At 38.8% G+C, this 10,653-nt stretch overlaps 1 non-coding gene across 1 annotated transcript; it reads left to right on the forward strand.

The window, feature by feature from the left end:
- Window positions 1–10,287: 10,287 nt before the first annotated feature.
- Window positions 10,288–10,406, forward strand: LOC145400863 (5S ribosomal RNA). Its single transcript, XR_013897490.1, has one exon. It is a non-coding gene; the product is annotated as a 5S ribosomal RNA (ribosomal RNA).
- Window positions 10,407–10,653: the final 247 nt, after the last annotated feature.

Raw genomic sequence — 10,653 nt, forward strand, 5'->3', positions numbered from 1 at the left:
GTATTTTATAAAACTGAATGATGAATACGATTATTATGATGATGGTGGTGGTGATAGTACTGAGAGTGTTCGTGTCAATCGCAAAAAGGCTGCTGCTTCTGCTGCTGCTGATTATTATTATGATGATGATGAAAATGATGGAGGTGGTGGTGGCGGCGGTGATGCTAATGTGACAGCTGTTATGATGTCGATGATGATAGTAGTAGTGGTAATGATGATGATTTCCTATTTGAGGAGAGAGTAAAAAGGCTAGTGATGATGCTTCCTGTTAGTCTATATCGAACCAGTATGATGCATCGTTCAAGTTACTCTTTGTAGTCAATCCAGCATCTAGTTAATGCATATAAAGCACTTCAGTGTATTCACTTAGCATTCGTACACTGTTGGGTTCAATGGTCCTTTTAAATTACGGTTTCCAACTGAAAAAGCATGGATTGAACTCTTCTTATTAAAAAAAAAAAAATAGTTTCAGCAAGGTTCTAAATGCCCCTAAATGGTTACGCATTCCTCTGAATGGAATTTTACCTTAACTGCCTGCGTAAATAAACGCAAGTTATCAGTAAAAGTAGTAGTAGTAGCAGTTGCAACCTATGGTCATCTGAACGCAGGTAGAAATGGATGTACCTGGCCTGATTAGATCTCCAGTGTCATATATGAACCTGAATGAAATAAATATACCTTGAATGTCTCTAAATGAACAGAAATTGATTTGTTTCAGAGGGTGTCGTATGCACGGAGTGACATGCTGGAAGTTACCGTCCCCTTCTCTATTTAGCCAGAATTAACCTAACCTAAACAAACCTAAACTAACCTTAACCGAACCTAACCTAAAAACTTAAACTAACCTTAATTCACGAAATGACTGATTTCACAAACTGCCTGTAACATACACAGCCTACACATACTTATTTTCATATACCTATATATCGATCTATGGTCAACTATAGGCCGATAAGATATCCAACTCTCTTCCTGACACATGTATTTCATAAAATGTTGTTGATAAATGGGACAATACTTGAGATACCATGCGGATACTTTCCGCATGGCAGCTAATAGGGCACTCAGCGCATGAGAACAGCGAAACTACCTTCCTGCATAAGTCACTCTGTGCATACGACACCGTACTGGGTGCGAAAGAGCTAAAGTACGGTAGTCAAAACTGACTCACATGGATCTGAATGTCCTTAACCTAACGTGTTGTGATCTGATTTGATCGACATGGATGTGCTGGGCCTGATTGAACCAAGTGGCATCCATGATCCTGTGTGGATCTCATTGGTCCTGAATGGAACTAATTGGTCCTAAATGAATCTGACTGGACATAAATGGAACCAACTGATCATATGTAGCCTTGAATGGGATTTGCATTGATCTGCCTGAGCAGCATGATGTGAGGTACGTGAATCATCAGTAAATGATCTGAAATGACCCAAATGGCTGGAAATCATCCTGGGATTAACATAATGGATCAATACTGACCTGACTGGACTTGAACTACCATAAAAATAATGATGACGATGATGATGATACCTGTGACTGGGTGTTAATATGACCAATGTGACCTATGAGAAAGGATATAAAAGTATCTCAGATAACCTGATGTGATCATTGGATATATCTGTTGGTATTTAGTTCACATTGGAGAATTATAGGCTGTTTCAGTTGTTCTTATGTCATTCATGTGGGCAGCCGGTTACGGTAAGCCACATGACACGGATACATGATCGTCAAACGCAATTGTTTACAAAGCGTGTCGTTAATCACTCTACGTAGGGATGGTTCCGACGTGTCCATTACCAGTAACAAACAAACTCTTTCATAACTCCCAGAGACAGCTGTTTTATATCTTTATTGGCATCTAACCGTGGTCCTCAAAGATTTCTTTACTCAAAACATCCCCCAAGGATGCTAAAACACAACACTAAAACGCTAGACCAAAGTGGTGACAGGTAAGCAAGAACGCTAGACGTGTGGGAACGGACTCTCAAGTTTATGCCCGAAGCTGGATGCATAAAAAAAAGTGTGTAAATCTTTTAGAGGTTGTATAGTTCCAGTTCTGTCTTCTCTTCATGCTGGAATTCCACAACAATGAGCATTTGTTTTAGCATGATAACTAGGGATTTGATGGTTGCCTTGGTTTGAGTTTTGTCACCTTGTACAATATACCACTTCGCAACACAATCCCACAAATGACAGGGGCTTTGGTTGTCAGTCTGATCATTAAGTTACGTTCAGTTTATTACGTTTTCTTCTTATTGCTGGCGGTAGGTTGTGGCGACCACCATCCACTCATTTGCCGTAAAAGTGCCTACTTCTTTCACCTTCCTTATTCGTTTTCTGTGTATGCCCTCCTCTCATTCTATTTCCATCCTTCCTGTCAGCTTTACCACGCTTCTTTCCACTAGTGGCGCCTCTACACCAACGGACAAGCCTAAAGGTTTCCTGTATCTCTGGAAACCATTAACGATGCTGGGTGGTAACCATATAAATAAACAAGAAGCGGTGCCAAGGAACAGCAAACCCCTCCCCAGCGGTCATTCTCGTGTTGACGTATAAACACTGAAGAATATATAGTCAAAGATGTCAATATCAATTTTGGAGTAAACAGGGTGAAAATTACGATTTTATGGCCGACTGAAATTTTAGGCCTGACCCACCTGATATTGACCCCCCCTACCGCTAACTGGGCGGCGACTCCCCTGACGAAATGAGGAATGTTATACGATGCAGATTTGAAAGATCCACCTTTATGTTTTGGTTTCATATCGATATGATTGAATGTAGTTATCGCGAAAAAAAAAACTATTTTTCTTTTTTTTTTTTTTTTTCTCTTTTTTTTTACATTTTTGGGGGCATACAGCCTGAACCTACTGTAGGCTCAGTTTGTCCCAAAATTTAATCAAATTTTAGTCAAAATTGCACCTGTAGTTTTCGCGTTACGTTTTTAACATACAAACAAACAGACAAACCGAGCGAAAATAGTAACAGGGCGATGTGTAGTCTACTGTAGTGTCCCTCTTGACTGGATGGAGAGACGCACATGCGGCGTCCATCAGAGAATCACACCTCTACACTCTTTCAAGCGCCTCGCTGTGACGAGGTGTTGTGTACCGCAAAGGAACTTTGGTTCACTGCACGGGATGACCCAGCAGGGAGAGGTGCATGAATGGAATTGATGGGTCGCCTCTGCCAGATAGACCGGAGTCGGTCAACAACAACATTATATCCTTTTTCGTAAACTTAGTGTCTTCATATTCAATTACTTCCATAGTTTTAATTAGTGGAGTAATCTGATATTACGATGGGTATCCTTCTTACCGTCATATATTTCTTCCCAACTCTCTCCATTCTCAACCTCACAGTTACGGCAATAACTTGTATGATAAAGTTTGCTGATGAATTTTGTGCCCGCCAGAACCTTAGTTCGAAAGGAAGATGATTATCAGTCTATCTGGGAATATTGTTATGTTTCCAGCTCTCTCATTACTTCCCCACCTCTCTCGTTTCACTGCTGCAAGTACCACAATACCCTCCGGTGCGACACGAAACTGATCCTATGAGCATACATGAATCTCTCGTTTCTTCAGCCACAAATACCACATCTTCCAGTGCAAATGGAAATTAGTCATAGTTTATATGAATATCTCCATCCCAGTCCAACATATAATTATTATTAGTCCATTGTATCTGTTACATCACATCTCCCAAAATCCTCAGTACAGTTTAAGAAATTTATATTAATTCAATAATCAACTAGCTTACTTCTCAGATATTATAAACCTTGACAGACCTGTGATTTATTTACATGAGTTAAAGTTATAATTGTTTTTCTTTGTTATAATAAAGAATAGGTTATAAAATAATGATATAAGCAGTCTCTTATCCATTTTTTTTTTTTATAAATCAAGTATAATTCCAATTTTTTCTTCTAATTAGTAGTAGCATTTACTTCAACAAAATATTCAGTCCCGAAATCAAACAATAATCACAAGGTCAGGTAAAGGTTAATATACTCACCTGACTTGAATCCTAAATTATTATCCTCATTCACTTAGGCAGTACACGTATGAACGGCGTAACGTTACTAAATACTTTTTTCAGTGTACTTTCCCATGCTTACACTCCCCAGAATATGGGAGAAGAATGGTCACCATTTACTCCTCAAAGTATCCTTCATTTTCCTTTTCCCATAATGATACCAGTATTTACATTATACAAAGGAAGGGCACTCAAAAAACGCTCTGTTTTCGACGCTAGGACAAGTCAAACAGAGCGGCCATCTCAGGAGCACCAAAGCACAGGGATACGCAGGGACGGCGTGCACATTCTATGCACGAAGGTTGAGCGGGAACTGGGGCTCAGGCGAGTCATGCGACTGATCCGGATGGTTAGAAGCTACCGCCCTCTGCTCTGCGCATGGAGGGGAGGCCTTTTCTTTTCACCTAACCTCATCAAAATTGAGGTATCGAAAGTATGCCTAACCAAACTAATCCAACGCAATCAATCAAAAATTAACCAACCTCACCTGACTTGTGAACGGCCTTAGTTTCTCCCACCTATCTTAAATTAGTACAGCCTGGCGTAACGTAACCTGACCTACCAAATATCCCTTGAACAAAGATATAAGAAGATAAATAAATTAAGTAATCTCTTGGAAGTAAAATCTACAGTACTGAAAAGATTGTGAATTAAAACTAAGTCTCTCCTTCACCTGACTCCATTTTCACATTTACAGTGCTGTATTTGACACGTGTACACTACTCACGTTAGTTTTATGTCTAAATATCCCACACATTTGGGAAATTCTATAGACTATGGTTTATGAATAATTTTGGTTTAGGTAAATGAAATGATTATTCCCGGTTAAGAAGGATGCTATTTATCTTAATAAAACTGTATGGCTGTAACCAGAGTAAATTGGTAAAACTTCACAGCTGATCTGTGGTTTAACGAAAGACCATCATAGCAAAATAAAAGTCGCATTACAGTTTATGGAAAGCTTCCGGTAAACATAGAGACAACCTGAAAAGTAGCCTGCCATTATGTATGACACGAAAAACAGCTATATAACGAATGCACAATTCCAGCTATGACGTACTGTTATGAAATCTGAAAATTGACAAAATCGATGGAAAATAAATAGAATTAGCTCTCAAATAGCAATGAAAAGGTCAGTATCGGGAATATCTCTACGAGACAGGAAAAGATCAAGTTGGGCGAGAGAGCAGACTAGAGTCAAGGACATTATGGAAGTCAGGAAAGAACAGTCAAAGAGGTGGGCAGGTTATATAACAAGAATAAGGGATGACGGAAGGAGCAAGGGGCTCAGTGACTGGACTCTAGGAGATTGTGAGCGCAGCAAAGGCCAGACAGGAGGTGGGGAGATGAGACAGAAAAAGCTGCAGGCAAAACGTGGAAGAGATTGGCTCAGTCAAGGAAGTCGTGATGAACATTTTTGCTAAGAATTTTACTCAATTCTTGTGTGGAAGAAGATGATTAACATTGCTTTGGATGTAGAGGGAATATAACAAAAATTACGTCTCAAGAGTGAAAGAATTGATTCTGCTATTCTCAATGCCGACAAAAGAAAAAACGCTTTTTCGCTATAGATTTGACCAAACAGAAATTAGCCACAGTTTATATATTTCTGTATGCCTAGAAGATATGAAAGCTGATCTGAGAAGGTGGGCCTTAGAGTTTTGTATGCTCTTTTACCAGAGTAACACACACACACACACACACACACACACACACACACACACACACACACACACACACACTCACACACACACACACACACACACACTCACACACACACAGAGTACAAGTGAGCGACAATGTCTTTACATATATACTTTGGTGTGCTTGGTAGATCTGAGTGGTGACATGGGAAGGTGTGTGGCATGTAATAGGAATGTTGGGTCTAAAAGACGAGGCAGTTAATCCTTAGGCAAAACAAATCATCTCCCGTTATTTTAAGTATAATTTTTAAGTAGTCATTTGACCTACAAAGCGAATATCGAGACTGATATTTAGTATCATCAGGCCGACGATGTGTTATTATTTCATATTCATGCTGTCTCAAGGCGATCTTATCTGAGTTGGAATTATGTGTAGCTGTGAAGGGTTAGTGAAGGCTACAGCTCTCTTCGGTTGGAAAAGTTACCCCTGAGCTGAGTAACATCGTCTGTGGATGCCATCAATGAAATATAAATGACGCTTTCGGGCTGAAGAGATTAATTTATTTAGTGTCAATGAAATTCGTGGGTTGTAATGAATATAATGATGTTTCGGTGTCCAATTTCATTGACCAGTGTTGGTACTTTTCCCCCTTTTGTTCTTGCTGTTCCATTTTCGGGGATCCTCCGACTAATACATAATTATTGGGATTAAGTAGTACCTATTTCTTTCTTTTGGCGGGGAGAATAGTGATCGGATGACAATGATGGTGATTATCATGATGCTGATGTGGTGATGATATTGATGATAAAAACTTCTCGTAGTTCTGAATGCTGTACCTTGCTGTATCAAGGCGATTTATCTCAGGGTAAATCGCTTGTATTTACGGGGGTGCAGACATTCTCCATTTACCCTTTTACAGCAAGGTATTTCCTCGTAAGCTGAATAAAATTATCTGACAACAGCAAAAATGTAATGAAAAAGCACCATCAAGGGAAATGTGTTACAATTCCAAGGCGATTTCAAAACTTTTTTTTTTTTTTTCATTTTAATCTGTAGTCATTTTGAGTGACTGACTTTTCTGGATGAGGTTACAATATAATCTGACTAATGAGCAACACAACAGAACATGAAATATGGTTAGCGAAATAATGCAAACTGCGGGATTTCATTGTTCATCATTCCGTATCACACACACACACACACACACACACACACACACACACACACACACACACACACACACAGACTAAGACTATTTGCATTATTTATGCAAAACGATGTCACGCTACTTTTAACCCCTTCAGTCAGTTGAGGCATATATATATATATATATATATATATATATATATATATATATATATATATATATATATATATATATATATATATATATATATAGGGGGGAGTTACTCTTGTTACCTACGGACAATAATGTTCATTGTGTCCGAGCCAGAAAAAAAGCTCTGTTAACCTCTTTACAACGTTACTTCCCTTCCAAGACTGAATACAATTGTGTGCTGGTGGTTAGAATAAAAAACAGTTCCGCATCAGATTAATGAGTTAAATAGAAATATAACAGAGATATACGGTTTCTGAAATAGTATATTATACCGTATATTAATTCATTACGTAGGACATGGAGTACTTCTCTATATACTTGTTATGACTGATGGCACAGTGATAGTGGTACAGAAAAAATGATGTATCGTTATTAATCAGCATAAATAACGTATGGTTATTATTCATCAGAAATAACGAGGAGTTACGGATCAGCAGAAAAGAGTAGTTTATAATCGGCAGAAATGCCAAAGTTTATTAATCAGCAGAAATGATGTATTCGTTATTAATCTTCAGAAATGACGTATGGATATTAATCAGTAGAAATGACGCAGGATATTAAACAGCAGAAAAGACTACTGCTATCAAACAGCAGAAATGACGTAAGTTATTCATCAGGCAAGGCATTACAGTCTGGAGTCTTTTCTTCTGTGTTTGAAAATGATAGCCTACTTTCAATCGTGACAGCAACAAATTTTATTATAGTAATAATATAATAATAATAATAATAATAATAATAATAATAATAATAATAATAATAATAATAACAATAATAATAATAATAATAATAATAATAATAATAATTATTATTATTACCTCTGCCAACGAAATTGGAGGAGGTTATGTATTCACCTATGCTTCTTGAAGGAATCGAAAGATTCAGCATGTATATTGATCAGTTTCCCATGTTTGTCTGTCTGCTATCTACAGGTCACAATTTTGCTCTGATCGTTCTGAAAATAATAGTAATCATAATAATCAGAAGGTAGATATCCATAAACCCAGGAAGCCTATTTTTTTTTTTTCATTAATATCGGTCAAAGGCCCTGGGTTGGGTGGGGGGTTGAAGCCCCTCAATGACCGTGGGTGGGAAAATCGTCAGGACCCAATGGCTGGCCCCAGGCACCATTTTTCCATATTTTGAAAACTAATTTTTTTTCTCTCTCTCCAAATTGAAGGAAAATGTCTGGCACACATGACAATGTAAGTTATAGCTTCTTCAACCCATCCTGTGCTTCGCAGCGAAGACCGAAAAATTTCGCCAAATAACCGCCTACCTGCCGGTAAAAATTAAGCTGACACATGACTGCCTTCACACCGGTGATAACTAAGGAGACACTTGAATCCATCCGGCAAGTGCTTTGCCTAAGGCAGTTTCATTTGTTGCTTGCCAGAAACAAAAGATTCGGCAAGCAAGTTAGTCAGTTCCGTATGTTTGTCTGTCTGTCTGTCTGTATGCATGTATATCTGTTTGTTTGATTGTCTGCACTCTATAGGTCACAATATTGCGGCGATCGTTCGAAAAAGTTCAGAAGATAGATATACATAAACCCTGGAATCTTTTTGTTTTACATCAAAATCGGCCAAGGGCCATGGGCTGGGTGAGGGATTGAATCCCTATCTTTGACATGGGGAAAATTTTCAAAAATTCATATTTCCATCAATCCTCATCAGAGATTTATGAAACTTTAATATACATAAAGGGTGGCAATGTCTCACACCAGACACAATCGTATTCATGTCATACGGTCTGCCTATGGCAGATTCAGTTGTTTTTTCAGCCCTCTACAGGTCACAATTTTGTGCAAATCGTTCTGAAAAATAATCAGCAGGTAGATATCCATAAGCCCTGGAAGCTGATTGTTTGTCATCAAAGTCGGTCTTGGCCCTGGGCTGGGTGGGAGGTAGAAACATGCCAATGGCCGTGGGTCCGAAAATCGTTGGGACTCAAGTGGCTGGCTTGCCCCGGCACCATTTTTCTTTTTTTTTTAATTTTCAATATTGATTTTTTTAAAACTAAAATTGAAGAGAAACTTCCTGCGCACCTAGTGATGCAGTTTTTAGCTTCCTAAACCCATGCTGTGCTTTGCAATAAAGCGCGAGAAATTTCTCCAAATGACTGCCTATGAACCAGTTAAGACTAAGCAGACAATCGGAACCGTCCGGCAAGAGCTCTGCCTATGGCAGTTTCTTCTGTCTGTCTTTCTGTCTGTTTGTCCAGACAGTATCTCCAAAAGTTCTTAAGGAATTTCAATGAAAGTTTGTGGAAGCGTGGGCCATGGGCGAAGAAAGAAGTGGTTAAATCTGGGGAAGGATCTGCCTCCGGATCCATTGTAATGGCAATGGCCTTGTTGAAGGTATGCTCTCTTTGAGTGCTTTCCAGTTACTACTGTAATTATTATTATTATTAATATTGTTATTATTATTATTATTATTATTTTTATTTTTCTTATTATTTAAATTATATTTTCGATAACCACAGCACCAACATAACACAACTCTTAGATTCTTTCTTGGTCATATTGTAAGCGTGACCATCGGTTCAACGAGATGTGCCCTTTGAATCGTCACTCAGAGCATCCGGTCAAAAATAAAAAAATGGGGAGGCGCGGGGTAATGGGGGCTCTGAGAGTGGTTAAGATATTTATGGATGCAGTAAAGTACTCCCATCCTATGCCTCTCACCACACCTCCCATCATTATACGTATGAGACCTCGTTTGTCATTCCTTTCTCCAAAAACTCATTAACACTCTCAGATGTTACTAAATCCCACTATTTCATCCTACGCAGATCTAGCAAGAACAGTGTTGGTCTTGCTACGTCCCACTCTCCATTTCATTATTACACCCATTTTTTCCACACCTATATCACGTCTCACCACATTCAACATCTCTGCTCTCTCCCACTCATGCCTACCACATTCTTCAGACGAACTCCGTCCAGCCTCTCTCTCACTGCTTCTACAGCTACATATTTTGTATATCCACACCCAAAGCTATCCTTCCTTGTTCTATATCATCTTCACCTTCGGCAAGTTATTCATCATCCATGGCACTGTTTCTAATCCATACACCAATCCAGGAACTGCCATTCTCTTCCATACACTTTGCACTACCGTATACCTTATATTTATTCATTCAACATTTCTCACTGATTTGCTCTGGATATATATATATATATATATATATATATATATATATATATATATATATATATATATATATATATTTCCTGGCAAGCGCTGGTTCGAATCCTCGCAAGTTGCCAACGGCCATACCACGTTGAGTACACCGCTTCCAGTCCGATCAGCGAAGTTAAGCAACGTTGGGTCTGGTTAGTACTTGGATGGGTGACCGTCTGGGAACACCAGATGCTGTTGGCATCTCTACGTGTCAAGTGGGGTTGGTGGAGGATTAGTGCCCCTCCCTGTAAAACAATTAACTCTAAGCCCTTGGCCACCCCGTTTGGGATACATGGCGTCTGGCAATGAATGATGATGATGAATATATATATATATATATTTCTCTCTCTCTCTCTCTCTCTCTCTCTCACACACACACACACCACTACTCATCCACAGTCATCTCAAGTTGCCTCTATTCATTTGTTTTTTTAATACTTCCACCGCC

The sequence above is a fragment of the Coenobita brevimanus genome, chromosome 53 (genome assembly GCF_032717465.1).
Source record: "Coenobita brevimanus isolate Jiangsu-jjx chromosome 53, ASM3271746v2, whole genome shotgun sequence".
Classification (NCBI taxonomy): Eukaryota; Metazoa; Arthropoda; class Malacostraca; order Decapoda; family Coenobitidae; genus Coenobita; species Coenobita brevimanus.